This window comes from Zingiber officinale, chromosome 8A (assembly GCF_018446385.1).
Source record: "Zingiber officinale cultivar Zhangliang chromosome 8A, Zo_v1.1, whole genome shotgun sequence".
Classification (NCBI taxonomy): Eukaryota; Viridiplantae; Streptophyta; class Magnoliopsida; order Zingiberales; family Zingiberaceae; genus Zingiber; species Zingiber officinale.
Genome location: NC_056000.1, coordinates 109,388,701 through 109,402,713, shown reverse-complemented (window position 1 = coordinate 109,402,713; position 14,013 = coordinate 109,388,701). Strand labels below are relative to the sequence as shown.

The 14,013-nt window shown below is 37.1% G+C and overlaps 1 long non-coding RNA gene across 1 annotated transcript; it reads left to right on the top strand.

Moving 5' to 3' along the window:
• Positions 1–6,221: 6,221 nt before the first annotated feature.
• On the top strand, positions 6,222–7,718 carry LOC122009928. The gene is made up of 4 exons (XR_006119708.1): positions 6,222–6,910; positions 6,983–7,216; positions 7,294–7,391; positions 7,570–7,718. It is a non-coding gene; the product is annotated as an uncharacterized LOC122009928 (long non-coding RNA).
• Positions 7,719–14,013: the final 6,295 nt, after the last annotated feature.

Below are 14,013 nucleotides of genomic sequence, written 5' to 3'. Positions count from 1 at the left end.
ATTGTTCACGAACATTAACGAGTTGCACACCTATGTTCAAACTTATTCATTTAGTTTAACGAATTATTCAAATTTGTTCATTTATTTGATCTTATGTGTATTGAACGAATATAAATATATTCTTATCAAATTGAATACCAAATTTGTTCACAAAAATTTAATTTATTTAGACATTCTTTTGATTTTTATCCAAAATAAAACTCTTAAATCTTTGACCATGAGATTCCCCACCATATTGAAATAATAGCTTTAACCATCGTACAATTTGATTTGATTATGGATAGGCATTAATAAGGCCAGGTTAATCTAATGTGCTCACGGACGTAGCCGAGTCGACACGTGGTAGAGTTGCACCACATGGATAATTAATTTCCCACAAATCATTTAGGTAGGATATGGAGCTCCATAAGTCTGCCATCTCAATAGTACACCATACAGCTTGCAAGTTGACGTAGACTAGATCTTAATATCGTCTTCAAGTTTGCAGTTCAAAGAGTTAATGTAGGCCAGAAAGATTTAACTTTTGGGAAATTATCCGAAGAGATTTTAGACAAAGTTGTGTGAAAATCTCTTTCCGAATCAAAGTGTAGATCAATACAAACCATTAATTATATTAGCTCCGCACTTAATCTCTTTAATCCAGCCTCTAACATGGTCTTCCATTCATTAAAAAAAATGATAAAGTAGGCAATACTGAACCTGGGCAACCGGCGCGCGCTCACACTTAAAAGATGTTGTGTTTTATTTAAAATTATATTTTTTTAATTTATATCATTATACTTGGGCTCTCTTATCTAAGTATGAAATAGTAGTGCATGAGGAACCGAGGAACAAGGTAACGTTGAATTTGAACGACCAATTTTGCTCCACGTAAAATTTTTATTGATTATTAGAAAAAAAATCAGAAAGCTCTACGACAAACGATCCATAAGTTCAGTATCCCATGATTACATATCTCATTTAGAAAAATAATCTTTACAAATATGTCATAACTGGAAATCGAACTATGGATATCTGAATGACAATTTAACACCCTTCTACTGTACCATAGCTACCGGAAAAGGGCGCCAAATAAGTATAATATGTCCTATAGTTGTACACATGAAAACAAGTAGGTATTAACTGTTTCTTTTAACCGAGTGAACCTAGAGGAGATATCACGTAGGAATCACAAAGCAAAGTTAGATGCAAAAGAACTAATTGCTAAAGCCAAACAAACATAACGGGAGGACAACAAAGAGGACAAACTGTCGTCAGATAGCTTGCAGCAATGAACTACGCCGAAATTGCAGGAGCTGTTTAACATAACAGCTGGAAAGCAACCGAGCAGACGTAATAAATATGATGGGCAATCTAACGACTTAACCGCCCACCGCAGCAAAGCAATTAATCAATCCACCGGCGTATCCATGAAAGAAAAAGACCACTTAGCTTCCAGTGAACCAGAGGTGATCAAGTGACAAGAGTGTAAGAGGGATGGATGCAATTTTGACTGAGCATTTGAGGAGATCAAAGTTGGATTAAAGTGAAGCTCTAGGAGCACTTGTTGGGCATATAAATGCAGATATGGTAACAGTGGTGGATAAGAGGATCACAAAAGTCGGTCTCATTATAACCCTAGTAGTTCCTTTAGTTCTTTATTTTTGAGCCCTATAGGATCATATACTCTTAGCTAAAAGTATTTGATGGTCAACAGTTGATTAGAATCACACATCCAATTGGCTATTGGTTGGGTAGAAATGTGTCGGATGAACTGGATTGGACGAAGAAACATTTAGGAAACATTTGTGCCCTAGGATGCAACTTTGGGTATACAATTTAGTTAGGTGCGCCGTTTGATAAAATGCTAAAAGTTCAATAGTTGTGAGACAAAGTTTTGGACCGCTTCTCTAACCCCAGTTAGCTAATTGAAGCATTCTGGACCCTCAAATGCAAATAATCCCTTGCTACTCCACAAAATATATTTTCTTCCTGTTTTCTTTGTGTTTTAACTGACGAACAACTTCCATTCTTCAAAAGAGTTAATGCTTGATGTCCTATTTTAATGAATGGCTATTCATTGTAAAACTAACATGTTTACAATTAGGAACAAGAGCAATTTAAACCATTAAAGAATTATTAGAAGAGATGATATTTTCTTCACTAGACTTTCGAGTTGGTGCTTTAATTTATCAAATAGGTAGTTCTAGTCATAGTATAATAGTTTTACTATTAGGAAATAAGGGTACTGATAGACATGGTATTATGGGAGTTAAGAGCATTCTTGGTAATCATCATTCGATGAATGGATAAAAAAAACATGCTGAATATTTAAAAGAGTAAAATGAGATTCTTTTTTCCGGGCGGTCCAACAAGAAAATAGATTCCATGGGCATGCGGTTTGCCTTTCACTATAATTCCCATTTATTAGTGCCTGCGACAGATCGTGATCATTATATATGGCTACTGATGTCAAGCACCATTCAGTTTTTGACCTAGAATAAAGCTGCTAGCTAACAAATGTACCACACTCACTGGCCTTGACTGATTAGGATTGTAAATTTAGAAACACCTAGCTCCTGTGGAGATTCAACTTTCTATTTGCTATCTATATTACTGGAAGTTTGAATTTATAACAGACAACTAGACAGTCATGCATCTTCCTGAAAATTACTCTCTTCTTTGAGTTAATTTTCCAGTCTGTGATTACTTAATGAGGACCACACTGCCAGTTAAGCAGGTCCCAAGTATTCAAATCCTTAATCTTTATAGATTTCCAAAACATTCTTGAAATAATATGATTGATGGGTACACGCATTTAATGATTTAATTTTCATGCTGATGATAGCTTTCATAACCAAAATACTTTTAAGAAAAGTAGATGAAGCAGATTTAAATAAATAAAAACTGAAAATAGAGAGAGAAGAAGTTGATAATTTACCGAGTGCACAGATAGTACATTGATGAAGAACCATGCCTTGCTTCCTTCTCCTCGGATCACATCATGAGTCCTAATAATTTTCCAAGATATGAATTCTGTTCAGAGTCAGCCAAACTCCATGAGACCAATTACAACAGAGTTCTTCCAAGATTGATGGCAAAGGAGGTGACATTATCCAGGCCAGGTTTGTCATAGCAACAGTCAGCGTACTCCTAGCCATCAGAACAAAACATCAATAATATGAAAGGTAGCATCTGTAAAGGTTTTGCTAGTTCTCAAGTTTAGCAACATATGTTTCAGGTTATTTATGCTAATTCTCAATTTAGCAACCTATGATTTAAATTCACAAATTTAAATTAAAATGAGAGATAACACACTCCTGTAAAGGAAAACAAAAGTCATAAAGCAACACATCCATGGAAGAGGATGGCATTTCAATTTTGTTCCTTGATTACTTGGATTATAAACAGAAGAAGGAAAAAATCTTGGTCTCCTGAGGGATCCTAAATCCCATCCCTTCTGCTCAAAATCAAAGAAAACAAAAGTGAAAATGGGGAAATAGTTACAAAAATGTCTAATCCACTCCTCTCCTTACCCAAAATAACACAAATAAACCAATAAACTCTTGCCAATTGCCACTCATGACATCTCCCACCTGAAACTCAAATTTCATTCATCGTGCAACATCATCGCAACTAAGGAATCAACAAAAGGGATTCAAAGTAAAGAATTCTTCCTCTGGTATCATTATCCCAAGTAATGAAGTTTTTAAATCTTTTATTTTGTCTTTCTTCCACTCGCTCGTCCACCTACCTCCCCTCTAGTTCCCTCCCCTCCAAGTAAGCATATAACCTAAATAAAGTAAGAGATTTATGCGGTTTTGTGAAGCAACAACAATAGACAAAGATGGAGAGGACATTCTAACAGCATATTTATTAGTATGTTAAAATGTGGCCACCAAGGTATTTTAGACAATGGACCACATTACAAATGCAACTTTAGGCGATGTTGGCGGCCTGGATGGACCATTACGAGGTAAAAAGGGGGAAAAAAAGGTTTGGTCCTGTCAATTATCAAGAACTTAATGTGAAATTATGAATCAGATAGATTGCTTAATATACATTATTCAATATATATGTTAGTCAATTTTTATGAATGTACCTATTCATTTTTTTTATTTTTATTTGATATTGATCACATATGGCTTTTACATATTTTTGTGCAGTGAACCAATAGTATACGCCATGAAAACTCCTTTCAAAATTCTGAAATATCTACTTATAAACCAATTTATTTTGGAAATAGTACTCAACTTTTCAATCCAAAACCATCTTAATGGGTACATGAAGTTGATCATGGATATTCAACAACACCAGTCACACTGTCATAACTAAATGTGGTGGAAATGAAAAGCTGAATTCCCACCTTACCCCGTTAGGATTTTTCTTCCTTGAATTTCTGTAAATCAAGAAATCGAGCAAGCTATCTAGGGATCCTGAGATTGTTAAGCATATAGACAATCTCCAAAAGTCAGTTCAATCTTATTGTATCTCCATTCATTTACTTTGATGTAGGACTGGCATGGAAAAAAAAATAGAGAACTTTTACTTCAGATCGACCATATCTGCACGGATAATTATCTTCTCTAACCTCGTCCGTCAGGCCGTCCTTCCCATTACTATTCACTGGATAATTTTAGGAAGAATGAGACAAATTTATAGTTAATTATTATTTTTTTGCTTTGCAAATAATACTAAATTGATATGACAAATCATTACCGTCAATCCTCAACAAAATTACCAACTTTATTTATAATGGAAATAAAATTTGTAACGGGAGTGCCAAAAGAATTAGTAAAAATATTAATGATTTAAAATTTTTTAGTGAAATCCAAACATAATCATAATTTTTAAAGATTTATTAGATATTTTGGTTTGGATGTGAAGATTTTGTAATCTTATCGCAAATTACTTTTTTTAAAAAATCATAATAATCTAGGTATCTAAGTTTCACCTAATTAATTGTGAAGGTAGATCATCTTTTTTCTAATTCACCTATCGAATAAATCTAGAGCATGGTTTATATATTTTTAAAGGTTGACCTTTAGAATATTTGTCCCTATTAAGATTTGAATTATGATTCTCTTATTTATTTTCCTAAGTTTTTTACCACGGCATCACATCCATTAGGAAAATATTAATTACTTTTTTTTTGTTAATCGAGATATACATCTCTTGTGATCCGACTAATCTTAGAGGTTGATGGTCCGACCCCACAAATTAACCACCAAGTAAATTTGAGAAATACAGGTGGATTTTGATATGGCACTGTAGCATCGCCAGTGGTTTGAACTCTACGGACATTCAGAAATGCCTAATATAAAATTCAAACCCTCATTGCATGAGAATCATCCTTGTCTCTTACCATCGCACAGTGCCATGAGGGCGATATTAATTACTTTTTTTTGTAATCTAAATATTCACTCTTCGAACTAACTAATCCTAAAGATAACCGACCCAGACCCATAAAAGTTTTCCACCGGCCACCAAAGTAAATTAAGAAGCGCTCACGGAGGTTCATTCAAGTGTCCAACATTCTTAGGTTTGTCGTCCCACTAGAGAAAAATTCTTGTAGTATACTGTACTTGGGATTCGAACCTTAAATATCTAGTTAACCAATTAGAAGGTCTAATCGTTGTACTATAGCCCCGGTTGGATGTATAATCCAAATTTAGAGGATCAAAAGGTTTTATTGAATTTAAATGTATTTATTTATCTATATAATCAGGGTCGTCTCTATTAGAAGGTAAAAGGGTCATCCAATTCATGTCCTTTTTTTTTTTGGATGCCTATAATTTTGAAGAAAAAAATCTATTATATAGTAATATAAATTGACCCAATATAATCCTCTCACTCTAATTCTTCTTGCAAACTGATTGAAGAACCCTTTTTCTCTTCTTTCCTCTTTTCAATTCTTAAAAAGCAATGAAAGATTTGTTGGTCGAATCGTTTTTTTAGTAACCGGAAGGTTTAAGTTCTTCCTCTTGCTTTTTTTGATTATTTGTAAAATGCGATATCTAAATAATAATTAAATAATAAAGTTATTTGACAATTAATCTTATTGAAATTTTTTAAAATTTTTAGAAATTTTTCTGAGTTTAATCGGAGATCATATGATACGTTTTAAGGGGATGGATCGATTGGGATAGGATAAAACCTGTTTGGAATATCCGAAGATAGGAGTTGATTGAGAAACTGATCTAGGTTTAATTTAAAATTTCTTAAGTTATAAACTTATAATTGTCGAACCCTATCTTTCCCATTCACCTGCCGATCTCCTCTTCCTAAGCCCTCACCCTCTCGCGGCCTCTCCTCTCCACACGGCACCGAGCTTCTTCTTCCTCAAGCCTTCACCCCACGAGCACCAGCCTACCACTTCCTTTCCCAAGCCAGTACCTTGCGACGCCACCTCCTCTGCCCTCGCTGAACCTCTTCTCCCCAAGCCAAGCCGACGCACTCTTCTCTTCCAGATCTGCCACCATCGTCTCCGACCAGAAGCAAGGAGTCACTGCCGCCCTTTCTCATTGCTTTGATGTCATTGCCGATGGGAAGGGGAGCTATGAGGGCACTTCGTCGCATCCGATTCCACCTCTTCAATCGAACCCTAGTCGTTGATTCACAACCGGCCGAGCATGCTGGATATCTGCTGGAAGTCGCCGATCGAGTCCAATATGCGCTCGACATCGCCATTGCCTTCCCTCTGCCCTAGCTTCAATCCACCGATTTTCCCTTTCTCCCTAGCTGTTGTCGCCCACACGTCTCCGAAGATATAGCGCCACCAAATCTCGACAGCATCTAGCCATCGTTGGCTAAGTAGCTAGAGGATCTAATGATCACCTAAGTTTGTACGTCGTCGATCTGCTTCCTTAGGGCGCCAACGTTGTGTCTGATGAATGGATTGTTGATCTCTTCTACACATTCTGCTGTAGAGGTAACAAGTTTAATTCTAGCATAGTTGGTGGTGTGCAATTCTGGAATTTTGATTTGGGGTTAATTGATTTAGAGGGCAACACCTTTGTCTTTTTTCGATTATCACGGTGCGTGCGCAATCCATAGCTTGGGCCACCATTTCCGGCAGCAAGATCTTTAGCCGTGAGATAATAGTGGAGCAACCAAATTAAGGTAAGCAATGTATGGAGATTTGATTTCAATTATGTGATGGGTTGGTGGATATGAAGTTGTATCAGATTTTGATGGAGATCTTGAAATCCGTTATTGTCCTGCAGTGATCTTGGAGGTAAGTGATTAAACCTAGTATTGGATTTGGGCATTTGATCACTTACATAGTGTTGATTTGGGATGTTTGTTTGGGAGGCAATGGCTACACTTGGTTCCGGACACCACACCGTCGATAGAGGACAGTCATCTTTGTTGAATTCGTGGTCACCACAGGCTGTTGAAGAAGGAAAAAGGTAATGCGAACCATTTGTTAATTAAGATTTAATTGGTTTAAATCATAAGGGGATTAGTTGTGAAAGAAGTGTTGGATCATTAAATAGAATTAGAGTACAATTTCCTAATCAGATTAGGATTAGATTTAACTATTTGGTTTATGATAAAACTTAGCTATACTGCATATGCTATGAGCAGGACTTTGATTCGAGACGAGTGTCTCGACGTGGGATTGTATTTGGCACGATCTACATTTAAGGCGGGTACTTCTTACTTTGATTATGTAGTTCTTTGAACTTGGTACGTGAACTATTTTGAATAAGAAATTGTTTTTACCTTGACTTCACTCTTATTTTTCTGCGCTTGATACTTCCACTCGATCTTTGATATATTCGTTTCCATATCTATATAGTCTCTCGTTATTATCCATGATACATAGCAGATACTAGATACCATGTTTGCATGTTTTGATTGTTGTTTATTTATATTCTGTATTGAGCATGTTGGCTTCATATAGCATATCTAATTTCTGCTTATATCTGTATGATAACTGTTGTATGTTGCGCATCATATCATTGCATATATGTTAACGACAAATTCTTCCTTGTGGTCGAGAGAGTCGTTAACCAGGGTCGCGTGCTCGGCCACTCGAGAGAGTGGTAACTGGAGCAGATGTGGCTTGTCATGTCGTGCCGCACTCGGTCATTCATCATAGTGGTAGCTGGAGTTGCGAACAACGGGGACCCCCTTCGCTATGTGACTAGTTAACTACTCAGCACCTATCCACTCAGTAACTCGTGAGTAGTGGCGGTCTTTGAGTGATTCAGTTGTCATCGATCCGGTCTCTCGATCATACAGTGTCGTGGTGCAGAGAGGTGGGCGGGGTGACCATTCGTGCATACGCTGTTATTATACTTGTTTTGGTTGCTGTTGTTTACATATGGTTATTGCTTATTTATGCTGTTGTGGTATATTTATGCTGTCATCGTTTACTTAAGTGAAATGAAGTCTGGGCTCATTTTGAAACCTGGTTCAAAAAGATCAATAAATTTTGACCTACAAGTATCCTAGAATTTTGAAAATAAATTTTGAAACACTAGAGAAATGAGAATTTTTAAAAGAATAAAAATAAGAGTATCCTAGAATTTGTAAATCACTTGAAAATTTATTTGATAATAAGAGTCATGGTCTATCGTGCACATTCCCAGTCTTCTTTGTAAGTTAATAAATTTAGATTAATCGGTTTATGGATTGATTTGGTCTATTTTCCTTGTTGACAAGCATTACAAATTGTTGAATCTAAGTTGAGTATTTTTGATAGTCCTCTAACTAAACTATTTAGTTTGGTGAGGTTTCAAAAGTGAGTGTGGGACGGTCTTCTATGTCATAGCTAGTTTTCCTCTTTTCGTGTCAAGTGATACTTAAGTGAAGAGCTGTTTAAGTTGATTGCATAGATATTGTCCCTTCTAAACCCTTTAAGTCTTATGTTAGGGTTGTCTGTGTATTTAATCAAGTATTCAAAGGATAAGAACTTAACCTTATAACCAAAATCATATAATTGGTTGATGCTAAGTAAGTTAAATTTAAAATCATCAACAAGTAATACCTTTTTAATAACAAAAACATATTCGAATTCAATATTACCTATCCCAATTACCTTAAATTTGTCATTATTTCCAAAGGCAACAGTTCCTAAGTTCTTATATTTTAATTGAGTGAATTTGGTGTGATCTCCAGTCATATGTCTGGAGCAATCACTATCCAATATCCACTTGGATTCCTACAAGTAGGAGTCATTATTAATTTTTATATCATGATTAATTTGAATTGAATTTAATCAGAATTTAGTTTGGTTTAAGTTAAATTTTAATTTTAGTTGACTTAATCATCTCACTCAATCTAATTTTTCAGGCAAAGGTATCATATGATTTAGTGAGATGAGTTATGTTAATTTTTAGGAGTTGGTTTAACTTGCGTTAGATTCAAGTTTAACTTCGGGTCCATCAAGCAAGCATTATTTGAATAAATTTTTAGACTGTGATGAGTCATCTGGACATCATTAAAGTAACCATGTGCTTCAAGATTTTTTAAATGGTCTTATCCAAAGAACTTAATATAAAACTTTGGTATAACCAGTTTAGATTGGTAAGGGATAGCTTCAGTTAGTTTTACTAGGTCAAATGCACCAGGTCGAACACATATGATTCTTCCCAGACATGCATAAACAGAGCTTCCCTAACCTACTATCATTCCAAACTTTTCTAGTACTGTTTACTAAGTTAAATTGATCCCTAATTTTTCTAGTCCTAATTACCCTTACTGGGTAAGGTTCATGTTCTTGAGGTGCTAATTTATTTGGAGTCTCCCCTTGAATTATAGTATTTTGAGTTGAGTTTGTGTCAATTTGTTTTATAGTTGAAATATGTTTGGTTATAGTTTTGATTGTAAGCTTTAAATTTTTGATTGGATTTGTAATCATAGTTTGGTTTTATAAGTTTCTTTGGTTTATTGAAATTATTCAAGGATTTAATTGTTTTAATATAATGAATTCCATTTTTGGGTACATCAAATTGTGTTGCCCATTTTGTCTTAACAAGTAAGATTTAGGTACCCAAACTTTGACTTGGTTTTTAGTTTTGCAAAAGAATGAGGTAAATATTTTATTCGAGTCATTTTTATATACAACAACAACAACTAAGTATTTTCCCACTAGCGAGTCATTTTTATATCCGAGTATTTATTATAAACTGCCCTTTGTGACCCAAGAATAAGGTTAAGATTTTTGGATCTTGTTGTAAATTTTTCTAGTAAACTTTTAAGGTTTACAATTTCATATTTCAGTGTTGAATTTTCTTCTTCAAGTTTAATACTTTGAGTTGAAGCTTCAAGCGGACTTGGTTCAGGGTTTGATTTAAGTTATTCTTTTAGATCCTCATTTTCTTTAATAAGTATGTTTATTTAATTTTCAGCGCCAGTTAATTTTCTATCTAGACATGCAATAATTAAAAAAAAAAAAAAATCTGAGAGTAGTATTTACCTCGATGGAACCTTCAAAAATGAGTGTGGACTTGTGGCTCGACTCATATTCTGATTCTTCATCTTGTTCCGAATCTCTTTTTGATTCTGGTCCAGTTGCCATCAGTGCAAGATAGTTGTATTGCTTTGATTCATCGTTGTCTGATTCTTCCAAAGACTACTTGTCCCAAGTCGCTTTGAATGCCTTCTTTTTCTTGAAGTTCTTGGGTTTATCTTCCTTATTGTTTGGACACTCATGCTTGTTGTGTTCCTTTTTGTTGCGTCCAAAGCAGGTGATGCTTGACTTGCTAATGTTGGGTTTGATCATCTTTTGAAAGTCCTTTGTGTTGAAGTTCTTCTTCTTTTTGGTGAATATTCTCCCTACCATGTTCACCGGTTTCACTTCTACATCTGAATCTGAGTCTAAGTCAGATTCAGATTCTTCCTTTTGCTTGGCATTGTTCTTTACTTAGTTTTGTAGAACTTGTAAGAAAAGCTACACCTTTCTCGGTCCTTTGGGTGTTAATTTATTCATGCAGCTCTAGTTCACAAAATAATTCATCTAATTTAAGTATATTTAAATTCCTTGAAACTTTATAGACATCTATTATATATTCCCACAGTGCATTTCAGGGAAATGAATTCAGAGCATACATTATGGCATCCCGATTTTGAAGTTTGTGGCCGATAAGGTGCAGACTGTTGAGGATGTCTTTGATCCTTGCATGAAGTTGCATCAATATTTCTCCATCTTATATTTTAATATTGAAAAGGGAATTTAAGAGAAGATCTATTTCCATTACCTTTGTGTTGCTAGTGCCCTCGTGCAGTTCGATTAGCTTGTCCTAAAGTTCCTTTGCATTTTCAAATGGGTCGACTTGGTTGAGCTCCTCCTTGATCAATTTGCACCGGAGGATATTTAGTTCTTTGGAGTCATTCTAGGGTTTCTTCTTCATGTCAGGGTTCCAATTCTCCGGATCAATAGGTACTTTGGTTGTTTCATCAACAGGTGCTTGGTAATCGCGTCGGATGGAGAACCCATTGGTTGATGTCCATCTTGAGATACACTTTCATTTCCTTTTCCAATATGGAAAGTCATCTCTAGTGAAGAGTGTAGGGCAAGCAGTGCTGAACCGTTCGCTTTGGGCCATTTGATTTAGAAACTAGAAAGAAAATTTGCAGAGATTCCAAGACTTTGTCTTGTGGTAAATAGTGTGGTAGAAAGAAAAAAATGAGACGTAAATGTTAGGACCAAAAGTAGCTAGAGGGGGGGGGGGTGAATAGCTCGTCGCGTTCGCTCGTTGCTCGGCGTTGCTTGTTCCTTCAAAGATGTGCAGCGGAAAATACAGAAACAAACACACAACGCTAACACGGTTGGTTTTACTTGGTATCCACCTCACAAGAGGTGACTAATCCAAGGATCCACACCAACACACACACCCTTCACTAAATAAAACTCTCCTTTATGGTAACTACCAAGGGCGGAGAAGCCCTACAAGACTCAATACAAGAAGAGAGGGAAAGGATACAAAATACAAGCACAGAGCTTACAATGAATGCAAAAAACCCTAACCCTAGCTTCTCTTCTTGCCTTTGATCCGCCTCTTGACTCGGAGAGCTTCCAAGAACCTTCAAGAACTGGCGATCACGAGCTTTGATAGTGCTGTGGAGGAGCTGGCGAAGATCTGAGATGAAATCGTGAAGAGCTTACCGCAGCCATCGAACGCCTGCAGCTATAAACGACGCCAACGGTCGGATCCCGATCGATTCGAATGTTCCCAATCGATCGGGGAGGCTTTGGATCGATCCACGGATCGATCCAGAGCGCCTCTGTGCTCTGGGAAAACGCCTGGATCGATCCACGGATCGATCCAGCGCTTATCGCGCGAAGCAGCCGCGTCCCAATCGATCCACTGATCGATTGGGACCTCTGGATCGATCCACGGATCAATCCAGAGGCTCTCTGTTCGCTGGGACAGGTCTGGATCGATCCACTGATCGATCCAGCACTTGATTTTTGTCCAAAACCAAGTCTCACACCTCCCAAACCAACATCCGGTCAACCTTGACCTGTTGGTATGTCATGCCTAGCATCTAGTCACCCTCGACTGCTAGGACTCCTTAAGTGTCGGTCAATCCTTTGACCCACTGGACTTTTCTCTCTGCAAGTATCCGGTCATCCTCGACCTACTTGACTTTTCTCTGCCAAGCATCCGCCAATCCTTCGACCTACTGATTCTCCCAACACCGGATGTCCAATCATCCTCGATCCATCCGGATTTTCCTCGCCTCGCTTCACTCACGGGGACTTTCACCTAGCTTCACTCACTAGGGTTTTCCATCCGCCTAGCTTCACTCACTAGGACTTTCACCGGCTTCACTCACCGGGATTTCCATCCGCCTAGCTTTACTCACTAGGACTTTCACCACTTCACTCACCAGGATTTCCATCCGCCTAGCTTCACCACTAGGACTTCCCCGGCTTCACTCACCGGATTTTCATCCGCCTAGCTTCACCACTAGACTTTTCTTCCGCCTCCACTCACCGGACTTTTCTTCCGCCTCGCTTCACTCACCGGGACTTTCATTTTACCTAACATCTCGTTAGGACTTCCCAGTATCCAATCAACCTTGACCTACTGACTCTTCTTCAATCAATATCTTATTGTCAAACATCTAAACCCAAACCAAGATTCACTTGGTTACAGTCAACCTTGATCCGAGGGATATGCACCAACAATCTCCCTTTTGATGTTCGACAATACCACAATAACACTTACAATCCCATATGTAAGTTAGGTTAATCCCATAGCCTCCTTCTTCATGTCACTAGGTAATGAAAGCATAAATTAAGCTCTTCATTCTCCCCCTAAGAGGGCAAACTCCCTCTAGGTAATGAAAGCCTAACTTACTCCCTTTCATGAGTCCTTTCATTCTCCCCCTATGACCTTCCCATAGGTAATGAAAGCCTAAACTTAACCATACATTCTCCCCCTATTGGCACACATCAACCCATCGTTGGACACACATCAACCTATGCTCCAATTCTGGGCACACTTCAACAAATCCATTTGTTGAAGACTCTCCCCCTGAAGAGTTGCTCATCGTTGTTCACAACATCACTCGTTGTGATCAACACGATAATGAAGGTCTCATACCCTTCATTTATCCTTAACTTCTCCCTCAATGTAGACAACTACCCAACCTTGAGCATTATCTACCACTTGAGTGTCCACTTGAAATAATGAGGATATCCACTCCCCATTTCTCCCCATTTCAAGTTTAAATGCTCAACCTTGAGCAAGTTCACAACAGAAGGTTAACCACCTTCCAAGGTTCATGAAAAAAAATAATTTTCATGTCTTTAAAGAGTCCCTCCCCCTAAAGACATGGTGGTAACTTCTGTCATTGCACCAACAATGACTTGGAATCCCTAAAACATTAGGAAACCCAAATTTTAGAAGTTTTGAGGTTTAAATGTTCAATATTTGAGACAACCTCAATCTAAACTTCTACTTAGTCTTCGTTAGCCAATCCATCCTTGTTTTCAACATGAAAACACCCTTTGTATGTATACAAATGTATTTAAGGGGTTTGGAATGGTTACCTAGACTCAAATAGGTTCAA